The 16,244-nt window shown below is 40.9% G+C and overlaps 1 long non-coding RNA gene across 1 annotated transcript in view; it reads left to right on the top strand.

Annotated features, from left to right (window-relative positions):
• Positions 1-645: 645 nt before the first annotated feature.
• The window catches only part of LOC145981598 (uncharacterized), a 104,490-nt gene continuing 88,891 nt past the window's right edge, over positions 646-16,244 (top strand). The window contains exon 1 of the long non-coding RNA XR_014440974.1: positions 646-718. This is a non-coding gene — a long non-coding RNA (uncharacterized LOC145981598). The remainder of the gene's footprint in view (positions 719-16,244) is intronic.

Genomic DNA, 16,244 nt, shown 5'->3' with positions numbered 1-16,244 from the left:
TTCATCTTTTCATGATTCATCCTCATCTTCGCTATTAGCTAAAAGTTGCAGGAACGACAAGTAAAATAAAACAAATGAATGAATCGTTTCTAAGGTAAACGAACTTTCCCCTTCCTCTTCCTAAGAAAACTTTGCCAAATCATTCTTCGATGAAAGCTATCTCACGATTCTGTTGTTCTCATCGCGCTACGACGCCAGGGGCCCCGGTTCGAATCCCGGCCTGGTCATACATGTTTGTGGGTGTCCATTCATCAATTTCATCATATCATCACTCATCCCCATTTTAGCAAATTAGACAAAAGTGGCACTAAAAGCAAATCAATCAATCGTTGTAAGGAGAAAGTGATATTTTTTTAAACCTTGTTTCGAAAGAAAATACCCACATTCTTTACACAGAGGGAAATAACAGCAGTTCCGTTGCTACTTTGTACTGAAGTGTTGCAGTTTCAACACTGAAACTGATAGGACAACTGGCCCACCCCTGCACACAAGTGCCACGTTACATAACGCCCATGAGGGAATGTGGTGCAGAGACGGTTCAAGGCCACGGCAGGGGGAGCTTTACGCGCGTAATCTGTTCCTGGTAAAGAAATGTGAAAACATTCTCCGAGTTGCGTAAATAACTGTGTGCTATCGCCACGACTGTTCTAGGGACTGGTTTATGCTGAGATAGGCTAATTGGAATATCCTGCCTTCGTACTGGGCCACCAAGAGATGCGTAAGCAAATGTTTCTCATTCTTTGAAAACACGTAGAAGTGGTTACTTTGAATCAGGGTTGTTAATCGTCCAAGAACCATTTTTCTCACACAATTTAAATTAGGTACAGGTTGTGTATTGTTTCGTTGAAAAGAGGTTCCTGGACCGAATTTAAATTGATCCGGCAAAAAAGGTTCCTGGACCGTATTGAAATACTTTATACATAAAAAGGTTATTTACGGTCCAGAACCCATTTACGCTTGCTGATTTTCTCTCGTGGACCGGAATTGAATTTATTTAAAATTTCTGAACTCTTATCAACCCTACTGAATTACACTGCTCTACAAATTTTCACTTTTTTTCTGTTACAGAAAGGAAAATAGCTGTTTCTTACTGAAATTGACCTCCTGAACATGAAGATGCACTTCATTTTCTAAGATTGGCTCCTAATTTGAAGTTACGGCATAATTCATGTTACCCGTAAGCAGTGGCGAAGCTTGGTGTCGCTGGAAGGGTAGGCACAGGGGTGTGTGTTCGTGTTGTTATGGATGAGACTTTTTTAAAATATGAAAAATACATAACCTTTAAAGTTATTTTTGAAAATGTAACAACATATTCTTGCATCTATCAACTTACCTCAATAGAAACTCTTGATGTGTGCCAACTCGTAAATGGTATTTCTTGATTATATTGTAAATTGATGCTTTAGATGTCATACGAGAGGGAGTCATCAATGTTCCGATGCCCCTTCTTTCTTCCTATGCCCCGTAATAGGCTGTTATGCTTTATTTGTAGCATTCCAAGAGTAATAAAAGTCATTATTCCCCTTGCTCACTTCACGCTCACAACAATGAAAGCCGGCCCCCGTGGCGGAGTGGTTAGCATTTCGCGTTACGACGCCATCCGGGGGACCTGGGTTCGAATCTCGGCCTGGGCATGGATGTTTCTGAGTGTCCATTCGTCAATTTCATCATATCAACACTCTTTCCCACCTTCGCAAGTTAGCCAAAAGTGGCAAAAGAATTGAAGTAAAAAAAAGTCTTGTCCGCCCCCGGAACAAGTTGTCCTTGCCTTTCCCCTCGTTGGACACCTCCCGATGGACAAGAAACAGATGTGAAGCCCAGTTTGTATCGTGTGTCCAGCGTTGCCAACCTCCCAATCAGAAAAAGTGTGATGATTAAACTCTTAAATTTTGCTAAATCAACTAAATTGTGCTCGGATGACTTAGGTCTTAAGTTCTTTTTATGCATCTATTTTGGGGGCAGTTGTGATGTGAACATGCGTTGTTCATTAGTTAAACACTCGTATAGGTAATTTCCCCCACTAAATTAATTACAATGGTTTAACCAGTATAATTGGTTCAATATAACGCTTGAAAAAGATTGTGAAAATTCGACGACTACAAAAGGTGGGGTGGCGGGTTGATTTATCTGTGACCCCAACTTTCTAGCAATTTCCTTCAATAAAATGTTCCTCGTGAGCTAAGTAAGAAAAGATAAAGAAAAGATGAAAAGATGAAAAAAAAGACGGTGGACTAGATGTGGCTGGATCGGCATGCTACCTTTTGTTAGAAACAAATAAGATCTGCGATTTTTTTTAAATTTATTTTTTCAAAATATATTCCTCTGTCTTCTAGGGGCGCATGTTTATAGATTATTTTATATTTTACAATTATGCGAGACACAGGGTGCTAGGTGCCAACAAAGTTCAAATTGTAGTACGTCTAGCACAATTATTCTAGGGTTGGCATCACTGCGTGAGGCCGGACTCAATGTGTCCATTTCGGGAGAACGAGCCCCTGAAATTATGCTTTCCCGCATGAACCACATAGAATGTTATGGGACCAGCTGAGGCCCTCGGAGAAGTGGCTCGACACGCGACGATAGACTCTGGCAGGGATGGAAATTTGTGGAAATTATCGTAAGGCCTAGAATTTCAGTTTTCTTGTATTAAGGCGTCGTTTGATGAAATTATAAGTAATAAAATAATCCGTAATAACCATATATATTAGGGTAGGCCCGGCCTCCTGGCCTTTTATGAGGCTTCGCCACTGCCCGTAAGCAACGCATTGGCGCTTATTATCAAGATAAGCATAATTTACGTTACATAACAATGTGGGCATAACTTGATAAATATATTTATAGCGCCCGCAAAAGAAGCCAGGGGGCACTTGTCTCCCCCCACGATACATCTTGTAAGAATTAATAGAATTCAAAATTTTAAATTATAGCATGAAAACATAGACAGATTAAGCGTCAAAGACAGATTAAGGGTCTATGCAAATTAATTTAGTGCTACTGATAATTCTCCTAACTGGGGGAAAGCATAACTCTATGTTTCCTTCACTTTAGACACTGCAGCCCCCCCCCCCCACCACAAAAAAAATCCTGCGGACGGCCTTGAAATAAATGGTTACTGAAACCTCGACAAGAATTTTTTTCTGTTGTGTAGAAGAAAGTGCCCTTTTTTTGCTGAAAAAGAACCCCTTGAACGTTAAAAACCACTAACCGGAAAATACTAAGAATAAAAAGTAATTAAGTGATACTATGAATGTTGAATTCCCACCCAGTGTTCTCGCAAGACGTCAGAAGATTCTCCACGAGTTGTTCATAGTTCTTTGCTCTCATGCTCTCCAGAAAACTATGACACAATTGTCGAAATACATTCCATGCAGTTCACTCATCATCACCAAAGATTTCTTTCATGTTTTCGTTAGTTTCCTTAATGTCAACCAATGGACAACAGGAACTGAAGTTAGAACATTACCCTTGTGGAGCAAAACTGCTTTAAGACAGAACTTGGTGTGGACTTAAAACATCAAATCAACCAACCAATCAAGACAGAACTTGGAGGAATCAATAAAAAGTCTCTAGTCCTCGGTCTTATGTGATATATTCATCGACGGAAAGAAGCCTTTGCCATGGCACACAGTCAGGTTTCCTCTTGTTTCGAAAAATGAAAGAAATTCTTTGTCTGTAGGGAGTAGTTAGTACCTTCCCATCATCCGCCAGGTGATGCCATTGTTGCAGCCGTAAGGCCAACAATTTGGCTTTATTTTTGGGAAGTTCTAAGTCCCTCATTAGGTCATTTAACTCGGCGTATGTTTTCTTGTGGTTTACAGGATTCTTGTTTGGAAACCTCATGGTAAGAGACCTATAGGAAGGCCAAGATGAAGATGGAGGAATAACGTTGAGATGGGCCTAAAGGAAATCGGTAAGGATGGAAAAGATTGGATTGATCTTGCCCAAGATAGGGACAGGTGGACGACTTGTGTTGCTGCAGCTATCAACCTTCGGTTTTAAGAAGACTAGAGAGTTAGTTAGTTATTTTGTGGGGTTCGCTAGCAGCCAAAAGAGGTGAAATACAGGGTAAGTCAAAATGATGGACCCGATTACAGAAATTTATTCTGTGAAATCTAATAAACATATGTTATTGTGAGACATTCGCTTCGAAAGGTTAACTTTCAAAGTTTAGTTTCCACGCAGTGTTTCCACTTTCTACCGCTAGGAGTCAGCAGCGAGCAGCGAGCAAAATGGCGTTGACTGGAGAACAGAGATCTTTCTGTGTGCTTGATTATCATGTGAACAAGTCTGTGATTAGTGAGCAACGGCATTTTAGTCGTAGAAAACCACCTACGGGGAAGGCCATTCGTAAGTGGTATGAACATTTCAGAGATTCGGGCTGCATCTCTAAACGAAAATCGACTGGCCGTCCGTCGACTGGTGAAGAGACAGTGGAACGAGTGTGGAGTCCACAGAAGTCCACCTACCGGGCAGCGAGAGAACTTCAACTTCAACAGAAAACTGTCTGGCGGGTTCTGCGGAAACGTTTACAAATGAAACCCTACCGCTTGCAACTAGTTCAAGCCTTAAAAGACACTGAATATGCTTTGCACGTGTCCTTCTGTTCTGATTTCCTCGCATTAATGGAAACGGATGGGTTCTCTGAGAGGTTAATTTACAGTGATGAAGCAACTTTTGCATCTCCGGAGGATCGACCTGTCCTTCATTGGCCACCTCGTTCTCCCGATTTGACCCATGTGATTTCTTCATGTGGGGTTTCGTCAAGGATCATGTTTACGTAGCACGACTTCCAACAACACTGGATGACCTGCGTGCCCGCATCACAGCAGCCATTGCTAATATTGACCGCAACATGCTACACAAGGTTTGGCAGGAGATAGACTATCGGCTTGATGTGTGCCCTATTACTCGAGGTGCTCACATAGAACACTTGTGATTTGTTTGAAAAAAACTTTGACACTTTACCTTTCTTCGCACGTGTCTCACAATAACATTTGTTTATTATATTTCACAGAATAAATGTCTGAAATCGGGTCCATCATTTTGACTTACCCTGTACTTCCGTGAATACATGACATGTCGGAATGGAGTGCTGCTGTTGGGATGCTACGTTGCCAAACAGCCACCAGTGTTGCCACATCGCTGCGTCTACTGCACAAGGTCCGTATTTTATGAAGAATCTAAGTGATTCATTAACGTCTATAGGTGTGTTTCACCTACGTCACAAACTGTTGCATTGTGGGATCGAGCAGGCATGATTGAGGCCGGTTCTTATTGTCAACATACGCAATTCAAGCGGGTGGGCGGGAGATTTCAACCTTGTTTACGATGGTACTGTGCAGTATTCGGATGTTTAAGAGAAACTCACGTTTATCCTCCAATTTTCGGAGAAAGAACAGAAGGTGCGCTTCACGGCACGGGACTCTATAATTATTGATCAGAAGATGCCGCGTCGTATGGTGGCGACAATAAATAGTGCCAACATTAATGAACAAAGCAAGCATAACAATGTGATAAGTGCACTCACGGTCCCCGGAATGACGTATCATTCATACCCCGGCAGGGGGCCAGACGTCATTATGGGTACGGGAAACCGGTCGTGACTTGCTTACGGTCCAGGTTTTTTTAGTTCGGTGCTGAGACGGTCGTTTATTGTCGTACTAATGCGAGGCGGAGAAAAATACCTTGAAATGTTACACTGTTTTGTTTACCTTAGATTTGTAGACTCGAACAATAATAACACACTAATAGCATAATACGAGATACCTGAAAAACATCAAATAATAACACTGACGAACGGTAAAAAATGTGAATATATTGTATCAACATAATAGTATTGGAATCAACAAACTGTTTACATCGCCTCCTCAATCACTCACTCATTCTCTCTCTCATTCATTACTTCTGAGGTATTTTACGTGTGAATATACATACAAATCACGGATCTGATCAACATACCATTCCCTTTTTGTTTGAACCTTTACGTGAATTTAGGTCATTAGTCTGCCAGCTCCTGTGCTCTTTTAAATTAAATATGCGCCAGCCCTAGGAAAGCAGTTATCTAAAACAATTGGGTCGGCGTAGTTAAACCTTTCGTTCGAATGAACGCGCACATCAAGTCGTAAGCACGACATTTACCAAGTTTCTCGGACGGGGGTAATACACACAAGCCTCTCTCGTTCCGTGAGAACAAATACACCATTGCATAGTGATGCAAAACTTAATAGGCTCCAGCTGCCGGAATACACAAATCAATCGTCGGCGCGAGCAAAAATTACATAAAAAACCACTATGCAATTAAAGAGTACTACGTTCGCACGACCTTGCGATGTAAAATACGCTTTCCACAAATAAAAGACTAATCGGTCAACTATTGACAAGCTAAATGACGCGACGGGGCGGTCGGTTACACAAAAATGAAGCACACTTTGACAATTTACACGAAGAATTAACGTTATGTAATGGAGCTTCTAACCCTGAATGCAGACAATCAAATTATACATATGAGCAAGAAATGACCTTTTATATAACATTACTAAAAATCAGACACGGAAGTTAGGTTCGGGGTTCCTGAGTCACTTTGCAAATAAGTGAGACTTCGGCGTTTACGATACGGCGTTGGTACGAACAATACATGCTTACATGGACATAGACCATCTGAAGAATACTCTACCGGACTCTGCTACATCGCGTGGTCGTTCATCTTTCCTGGATGCGGGGTTTGCACTAGGTTCCTTTGCGGCGAAAATGTTCTTCGAGGTCCAACGAGGTGAAGGATGATTGCGATTATATTGGGCACTTTCACTTTCATAGATCGTCGCGTGTGTCTCAGAAGCGTCGGCTGTACGTGGTCACGCGCCGATCCGGAATCTCGCTAGTGTCGGGAATCAATCAAGTGTCGTCCTGGGATCATCTCTCTCTGGTAACGGGCTTCGGTTGGGCGTCGATCTGGAGTCATCCTTCTCTCTCTCTATGCCTATGGTAACGGGCTTCGGTTGGGCGTCGAACTGGAAACGTCCTTCTGGGCGTCGGGCAATGTTTGGCTTTGGTGTCGTCTTTGGCGCTGGCTAGCTGGCTTCACCGGATGATGGCGGTGCATCGTTGCATGCGTTGGCTGGCTTCACCGGATGGTGGTGGTACCTCGTTGCGGGTGTCGGGGATTCGACGGCCTCCTTCCCCCATCTGTTAGCCGGCCATCAATTATGATAGTCCAAGCTTAGTAAAAACAAACCACCGCGTAATGCTTCACCAGATAAAGCACACACTGGTAACTCTCTATCGACAATTCGCTCACGGTACGTAAGAAAAACAAAGTCCGCGGAGACAAAACAATAGTCACGCGAGAGTCTAGCGCGGAGGTGCTCTCTCTCTACAAAATCCGGGTAAAACTGTTTCGTGAACTCCAAGTCATGCCGATTTATACCGGATTCAAAATTTTCCGTTGAAACACGTTAGAGTGGCTTGGCTTGGGTTTCCGAAGAGATGGAAATGACCTCTGGTCCATTGTCTTGAAACGCGATCACAAGGCGCGTCCTCGATTCTTGGAAGCTTGGGCTCCAGCTGATTTTCCTGGTCATCCGTGAAAAATAGTTTCGGCCTCCCGTGGCGACTTCTCGGTCGGTCCCGACCAAAATAAGTCTCCCCTTTCTCCATAACGACCCGTGTTGGTGCAAATATGGCAAGTACTATGCCGTTTTGACAGTTCGGCTGTCACTCAGGAAAACCCGTCTCCCAACTCCCGACGTCTGGTTCGGATACAAATTTTGTCACAAAAATAAACCAAACTTCAATTATACATTTAAACATACTAGAATCAATAAAAGAAATTATTAATATCGAACTGTGTTTTTCACACGTCACTGGATACCATGACAACAAAGTATGCAGTGAACATTTCCTCTCAGGTAATTTTAGGTCCCTTTTCATTTCGTTATCGTCCAGTTCCTGTGCATCTACACAGCAAAACTTCACATTTTCTCCATATTTTTCTCTGTCGACTGCGCAAAGAGCTTGAATATACACTGAAAAAAGTGTGGAAATTCACCTTTTAGGGTGAGTTTGGCTTGTCACAAATAGACGTCCCCAAAAGGTGAGTTTCCACACCCCATATTGGGGTGAGTTTTTCTCACCCTAGTATAGAGTGTGTTTTTCCTCCCATAGGGTGAGTTTTTCTCACCCTAGTATAGAATGTGTTTATCCTCCTATAGGGTGAGTTTTCTCACCTTAGTATAGAGTGTGTTTTTCCTCCCATAGGGCGAGTTTTTCTCACCCTAGTATATAGCGTGTTTTTCCTCCCATATGGTGAGTTTTTCTCACCCGAGTATAGAGTGTGTTTTCCTCCCATAGAGCGAGTTTTTCTCACCCTAGTATAGTGTGTGTTTTTCCTCCTATAGGGTGAGTTTTCTCACCCTAGTATAGAGTGTGTTTTTCCTCCTATAGGGTGAGTTTTCTCACCCTAGTATAGACTGTGCTTTTCCTCCCATAGCGTGAGTTTCCTCACCCTAGTATAGAGTGTGTGTTTTCCTCCCATATGGTGAGTTTTTCTCACCCGAGTATAGAGTGTGTTTTCCTCCCATAGAGCGAGTTTTTCTCACCCTAGATAGTGTGTGTTTTTCCTCCTATAGGGTGAGTTTTCTCACCCTAGTATAGAGTGTGTTTTTCCTCCTATAGGGTGAGTTTTCTCACCCTAGTATAGAGTGTGCTTTTCCTCCCATAGCGTGAGTTTCCTCACCCTAGTATAGAGTGTGTGTTTTCCTCCCATAGGGTGAGTTTTTCTCACCCTAGTATAGAGTGTGTTTTTCCTTCTATAGGGTGAGTTTTCTCACCCTAGTATAGATTGTGTTTTTCCTCCCATAGGGTGAGTTTTCTCACCCTAGTATAGAGTGTGTTTTCCTCCCATAGGGTGAGTTTTCTCACCCTAGTATAGAGTGTCTTTTTCCTCCCGTAGGGTGAGTTTTTCTCACCCTAGTATAGAGTGTGTTTTTCCTCCTATAGGGTGAGTTTTCTCACCCTAGTATAGTGTGTGTTTTTCCTCCCATAGGGTGAGTTTTTCTCACTATAGTATAGTGTGTGTTTATCCTCCCATAGGGTGAGGTTTCTCACCCTAGTATAGAGTGTGTTTTTCCTTCCATAGGGTGAGTTTGAGGGGTTCGTGAGGAAGACGTAAATGATCTTCGTCTAGTATAATAATGCTTACCTTTAACCTTGAAGAATCAGTCAGATCTTTTCTATCTTATACAATATGAATGCAGAATGAGATAGAGCAATCATAACTTCATTGTAATTTCTTCCCAGATGGCAAATGTATGAAAGTAGAGAAATGCAATGTTAACTCTTGCATTGTGTAATATACGACATCACAGGGAAAACAGTGTTTCTTCATTTAATGCGTTCAGATTTTAATGTGATTAATTGTCTTCTTTATAAAAAGAATATCATTCAATTCAGCATTAAATTTTGACAAAGCTTAAAAATCCATCCATAAATTACATGAAGCTTGCAAGGAATATTATGTATCGATTTCTAAATCATACAAAAAAGTCGCAACTTTTAATGTACATACATTTTGTCCAATAAGTATTTTTTGAGACTTCCACTTGATGCTTAGAAGCCAATTGGGACTGAATATATGGACAGTCACATACACTGCTGGGTTGTAATGATTTAATTGAAAGTCAATGGTGCTGTTACAACCCAGAAGTGTCCTTGAGTGTACAATATAACATGAAGGGGATTGATCTTCAGAAGTTACACCCGTTAATTAAAAAATAACAACTTTTTTCTGTACTGTTTGGAAAGCAACACACATGCTCACGTACATTGCTAGGATAAATAAATGGCATACTTAACACAACAAAATCCTGTATACTTGTATATCCGTAGATAAATCTTATGTATACGTTGGATGCAAGTATTTACATACATGGTAAGGGGATAATCTCTGACAAATACTACCTTGCCACTAAATGCATGCACATTAAGCAATAATTCAACTTTACCTTTCCTTTGCTGTTGGTTCCGCACATTGCACAACATTCTCATTAATTTTATGCAATGTTACCGACATTTTACACAGTACTAACAAACGTACAGTTGGAGCAGGTGTAACGAACGCTACGTGGTGGGTATTTCCTTGCAGACGACAAGCAACTTCGCCGCAAACATGGCGGCGGTGCGAATCCTGACGTCCTATGAAACCCACCTATAGTGATGTACGTATGTGACCATTTTTGTGGCTCTAAGAGTTCTTACCTTTGGAATAGAAATTATATATTAGAAAGAGAGTTGTAAAAGATAGGGGTTCTGCGCGGGGTGGTTGCCTGGACGCTAGGGACAAATGGGGTGCCGAACAAGCAAAACAGATAAAAATAGAAAAGCGTTAACGTCGTAGCGTCCTGTGAAATTACTGGCAACCCTATTAAAATAAAGTTATTGTCAGTGTGCAAACATATAGATTTAGTAAAAATTGTCTTCCTCTTTTTATCTAGTCTGTTCCCTGACATAATGACATATTTAATTTTCCCCAACGTTTCAGAAGAAGCAAAGGAAGTATAAGGAATTAAACATAAAAAGAAATTTAATTTACATTAAGTCCTAAAATCTGACCATAGGCGCACCAGTGGGGGTAGGACGGCACTTGCCATTGGCTGCTGGAAAATTGGAGAGAGAAAATAATTTTGGTTCATTGTGCTCTTTGTGTTGGAAAGTGAAAGAAATTGTATTCAATTTACAAATAATTGAAAATAAAGCATTACCTCAATTTAGAAGTGAAAATTCCTTGCCTTCCATTTGCAGCTAACATGCCATGCGTTTATTCGCATATGTTATTTCGTTTTCTTTTAAGGCAAAGAGGCACATCACTCCTAATTCCCTAGAGTCTGTTGTTCAGTATTTGAAAGATAGACTCTCAATAGCGCCAAGCGTATTTTCCAAAGTTTTGTAAGGGTATAAGACTTCAATATGAAATTCCTTGACCGATTTCGTCCAAAAGCAATACCAGGTATCTATCAAACGTGCATCAAAACTTCCCACTATATCTTAAAGCCTTCATGGCCATGCTCTAAATATATAGATAGTTTCATTACTTTATTTCAATTTGTGAATCATTGTTTAAACAGAGATTTGAAAACACCAGCAAAATTTGGAACCCACTCGCTACATAGAACTACGGTATTAAAATTATATATATGCATATTTTCTAACTGAAGCTAGAACAGGAAGGAGCAGGGGGCATGTGGTGAGGTGAAGAGGACGCCGAACGAGCAAAGCAAGATTGTAAAGAGTTAACATCGTAGGATACTGTCGTTATGTTTAATTAATAATATCCATAATCAGTTTGAAGCCTCCCCGATGGCGCAGTGGTAGCGTCGTCGCCTTGTAAAAAAAAACTCAATATGCTGACCAGGGCAGAAATTTATTTGATTATAAAACTAAACGTAACGTTTCAACCTTCTAGCAAGGTCTTCTTCAGACTCTGAACCAAGTACAAATGTAAAAAGGTACAAAACAGGACGATATATATACACAAATATTACTCCCCTCCAGACTATTAGAAAGTTGTTCTGGAACATTCTAGCAGGTGGCTTTCCCTTGTCAACTGTACTCTCACCTGAAAGGCTAAACATTTTCTTTCATCTTTAATGTGGTTGGACTCTTTATCTCACGCTCTATTTCCTTCATTCTTCTTCCTTCTTCTCTTCTCTTTCTCTCTTGTCCTTTCCACTCTTTCTAACACATTATTCCATTCTTTGTTTATCTTCAGTCCCCCATTCCAGTTCAGTGTGTCTTCTTCACCTCTCTTCTCTATTTCCTTGGCCTCCTTCCATTTTCTCAATAGTATTCTCTTCTCCCTTCCTATCGGCTTAGCCTCATATATATCTTCCTGTTTTGTACCTTGTTACATTTGTACTTGATGCAGAGTCTGAAGAAGACCTTGCTAGAAGGTTGAAACGTTACGTTTAGATTATGTGTTTATAATAAAATAAATTACAGCCTTCGTCAGCATATTGAGTTTTTCATATCATTGAAACAAGGCTTAATGGTGTTATAATTGTAATAAAAGTGTCCGGGTTCGATACCCGATGGCACCACATTGCACAGCGGCTCGGATTCCACTTTAATCTGTAGGTGCAGAACCGATTAGCCTTACTGTGCATAAAGTGGACTTAAAACATTAACTCAATCGAAGCATAATCAGTGTGCAAAGAAATAGTTCTATTTTTTTCCCTCGCTTCGCTCGCAGTGACATTTATTCAAGAGTCATATTTTATCTGTACTTATTACTACTACCTCAGACAGGCAAGCGCGCAAGCACCCATGCAGTCATATTTCATCGATAATTTGTACTTTTTGTACAAGGGAACGTATTGTGTAACTCGCTACTTAGAGGAAAGTAGCTTTCTTGTTCACCGTTGAAAAGTTTCTTGATGCTTTAGCTAAATGTAAAATCAAATGAAAAATATGTAACCAGAAAATGGAGGAGGGGGGGGGGAGAGACTTCAGCATCTTTCGATAAATAACAGTTCCCATATATTTTTGGTCTTCAGCCTGTCTGTCGACTTGACAATCAATTTTATATGGCCGTATTCATCTCATTGATTAGAAAATATGACATCACATGAGCTATATTTTTTCTCATGTTTCAGAGACAGAAATATAGGAAAAAGATCAAGACAGTTAAAAATTACCGAAATATGTTGTTTTATGTAAAGTAAATGAGCAAATAGGTAATATCCTGGCAAATATGTAAAAATATGTGACATGAAACCTATGCAAAATCATGTCAGTTATATAATTCGTTGACATTTTCCTGTGCAAGTTATATATCTACAGGGTGGTCCGAAAGTCTTGTCACCCCTACCGAAAAATAATAAGAACAATAGAGAGACAATATAATAATATCAAACACATGTACTGTAAATATTGCTGTAGTTTTCTATTTCAGATGGTTGACACGAGCTCCTACAATTTGGAAGAGAGGCTGATTGCAAGTGTATGGGCATGATCGTGTGCATTCTGGCAAGAGCATGGAGGATGTGCGACATGACGTCACTGCAAGATTCGGTAGACTAGCCCCTCTGGAAGTGAATGTACTAAAACCAGTACATGTGCTTGGTATTATTATATTGTTCCTCTATTGTTCTTATTACTTTTCGGTAGGGGTGACAAGACTTTCGGACCACGCTGTAGAAAGAAATAAAATATGTAACTACATACACATCCTAGCTCTATTCATATGATTACTGAGAATTCTTCTCTCCTTTCTCCTTTCTTTATCTAATTCTCTCTCTCTCTCTCTCTCTCTCTCTCTCTCTCTCTTTCCCTTGTTTTAGTTATATCTTTCATTTTCCATTTTTCTTTCTCCGTTTTACGATCTCTCTCTCTCTCTCTCTCTCTCTCTCTCTCTCTCTGTTCATCTACCTCTCTTTTTCTCTTTATTTTCTGTTTGTCTCCTGGCATGACTTCTTCTCTATCTATTTATCTCTCTCTCTCTCTCTCTCTCTCTCTCTCTCTCTCTCTCTCTCTCTCTCTCTGCATTTCTCATTCAACGGAGGCTATTTCTGTGGCCATGAGTCTCAGGCATGGTTTTTCAAGGTCCGGGAATTTTAAAGAAATTCAATTCCGGTCCAGGAGAGAAAATCAGCAAGCGTAAATGTGTTCTGAACCGTAAATAATCTTTTTATCTGTAAAGTATTTCAATTCGGTCCAGGAACCCTCTTTCCAGCTAAATTTAAATACGGTCCGGGAACCTTTTTTCCGGCTCAATTTAAATTCGGTCCAGGAACCTTTTTTTTGCGGATCAATTTAACCCTTAACAGGAAGTATGATTTTTTATTACATAATTGGAAGTATGTGTCTGACAGACACGGAACGCCGAAACTTTTGTTTCCTTGCAAAGTATTATATAGATTTATTCTTATAATCTAATATTATAAAATTTATTTCAAAATACATACACAACGCAAGTGCTACGTAAGAAAAACTAACTATTATTGAGAAAAACTTTTCTTTTTTTATGAAAATGCAACTTTGTTTGTCTCCTTCCGTGTTTCTCTTGTTTCAGAGTCGTCAAATCAGAGGCAGAGTAACAAAATTTAGAAACGCTTCACTGACATAGCTGATCTAAATATGGGTCTACCCATAGAATCAGTAGAAAATAGGAAAACCATATCCTCATGTCCAGACTTACAAATTGATGTAAGCATAAAAAGAGCTAAAAGTGCCTTTATTTCACACTTATGAGTTGGTCTGTAATTGCTCGTTTGATGCTTTTTGACTTTAATTCTTGTTTTCTCTAATTTTACATTTGTCCACAACAGAATATGATCAATCGTAGCGTTCCTCTGTCGCGGGGATCTTAAATAGGGATGTACTATTAGTACTAGTTGATGGTAGAGACAGCCCTGAACGGGCAGGTACAAATATCTAACTATTCATTAAAATAGACTCATGATTCGTTTCTAGACTGAAGTGAGCAATGCAAATGGCAGAATGGGTGTAGACTAGCTTACCCTGTTCGGTTTAGAAATAAGACCAGTAGCTCCTGCTTCTCCGATGATTCCAGATTAAAAGCCCTCGTGTCGCTCTCATGCGCACGTATTTAAACACTCGCTTGGCCTCTCGTCACCTCTTGCCAAAGGCCAGTGTTCTTACCATTTCCTGTAGAATGCTTATTCTACACATTTGAGCAGGAGCTGACAAGGTCTGCCAGGGTCAATATTTCTTAATCGAACGGGGTATGGTACGACACCCCCTCTTGCAAGACAATTTCTAAAATTGAAATTGTAGTCATGAAAAGTTTAAATTGAACCTTCTGCCATTCACCAAAATTTAAAAGGTTTTTGTTTATTACATGAAAAAAAGTTTCATAAAATAAAATAATAACAAAAAAATGTCGGAGACCCTTCACCGAAAATTAAATGGCACAGAATTAAGCTCAAGCTTGAAAGCTGAAAGAAAGTCTTTTGTTTTCATTAGCCACGCGCTGGAAGAGTCTTTCGTAATCAACAATGCTGACGGTTGGTCAACATGCGATATAAAGTGTTGTTCGCAGGTCCGTGGAGTCAGCGGAAAGTTCAACACACTGCATCGTAACGCGATACATGCGACTTGCTTCTGAACAAGTGCTAAATAAGAACAGAACGTAATCCGTGAGAAACTTGAATGCCGCATGCTCGCAATCTTCCGCCTCATCAGGATGACAGTTCGAGGCGAGAGCAAAGGACCGTGGTAAACACCAAACTCCACTGGACTGCGCACAACCACACGAAGATTAAAAAATAGATGAAGGTTATGTTTGCACTATGCCACTGACGTTCTTAGCACACTATGTGTGCACACCATGACCTGAGAAATGAGACGGCAGGGCAATCCAAATACATTCCAACCCCGGAGTCCTGGGGTACGAAGCACTGTTCTGTGACATACACGGTCCTTGACCGATCATTTTCACTGGGGCACCGGATTCGAATCCCGGTGTGGAAAGTTTCGGAATACTGGTCAGCAAAGGTCAGATGAAAAGACGTGGGCCGTGGGGCGGGCGAACACAGGGTAGTCCATGGGAAGCCACTCCAAGTAGCGGTTCCAAGCCCCAAAAATATGCCTTGTCCAATGGCGAACACTGGGGGGATGTTAGGATAGGCCCCCGAAAGTTCACAGCAGACGCCATTGCATACAGTAATTATGGCCACTGGTAGGATGAAACGTCACAGGTGGCCTGGCAGGTTGCTGATCCACAGGGCTGGGTCTCAACACATTTGGGTCGTTAATTGTACCCGGAAAGTTCCAATATGTGGTGAAGGACATTGCCTGGCCTTACAGAGCAAAAGGGGACGATGTACAAGAAAGATGTTCATGCTTCTTCTTAAGGGGGTTAGAGTCGTGGGGGGGGGGGGGGGTTTGCTCTGTAAGATGACATTTCTTCTGATGTTTCGGACGCTGTTCGGATCCTGGGATGTCACTTGGAGTAGGATTTTCGGTGCTGCTACGTGACATACACCGCTGAAAACCACAGGAGGCTGGTGAACTCCAAAGCCTTCAGGAATGCGTTCTGCTTCCGGTCTCAAAAAAGTCACTGGACTTTTCGAAATTCCTTGAACTCTTGGAATTCCCGAACAGGGGAGGAAACAGGTTGGACATAGGAATAAACTACATTGCTCACAGTCATTCAATATTGAAAATATATAAAAAATGTGTAAAGGAATCGTCTTCTATATGCAAGTGAAAATCATGAGTAAAGATATGTA

This window comes from Lepisma saccharinum, chromosome 29, assembly GCF_977018435.1.
Source record: "Lepisma saccharinum chromosome 29, izLepSacc3.1, whole genome shotgun sequence".
In the NCBI taxonomy this organism is placed as follows: Eukaryota; Metazoa; Arthropoda; class Insecta; order Zygentoma; family Lepismatidae; genus Lepisma; species Lepisma saccharinum.
Note: the sequence above shows the minus strand (reverse complement) of the source record. Positions and strands in the feature narration are given on the sequence as shown.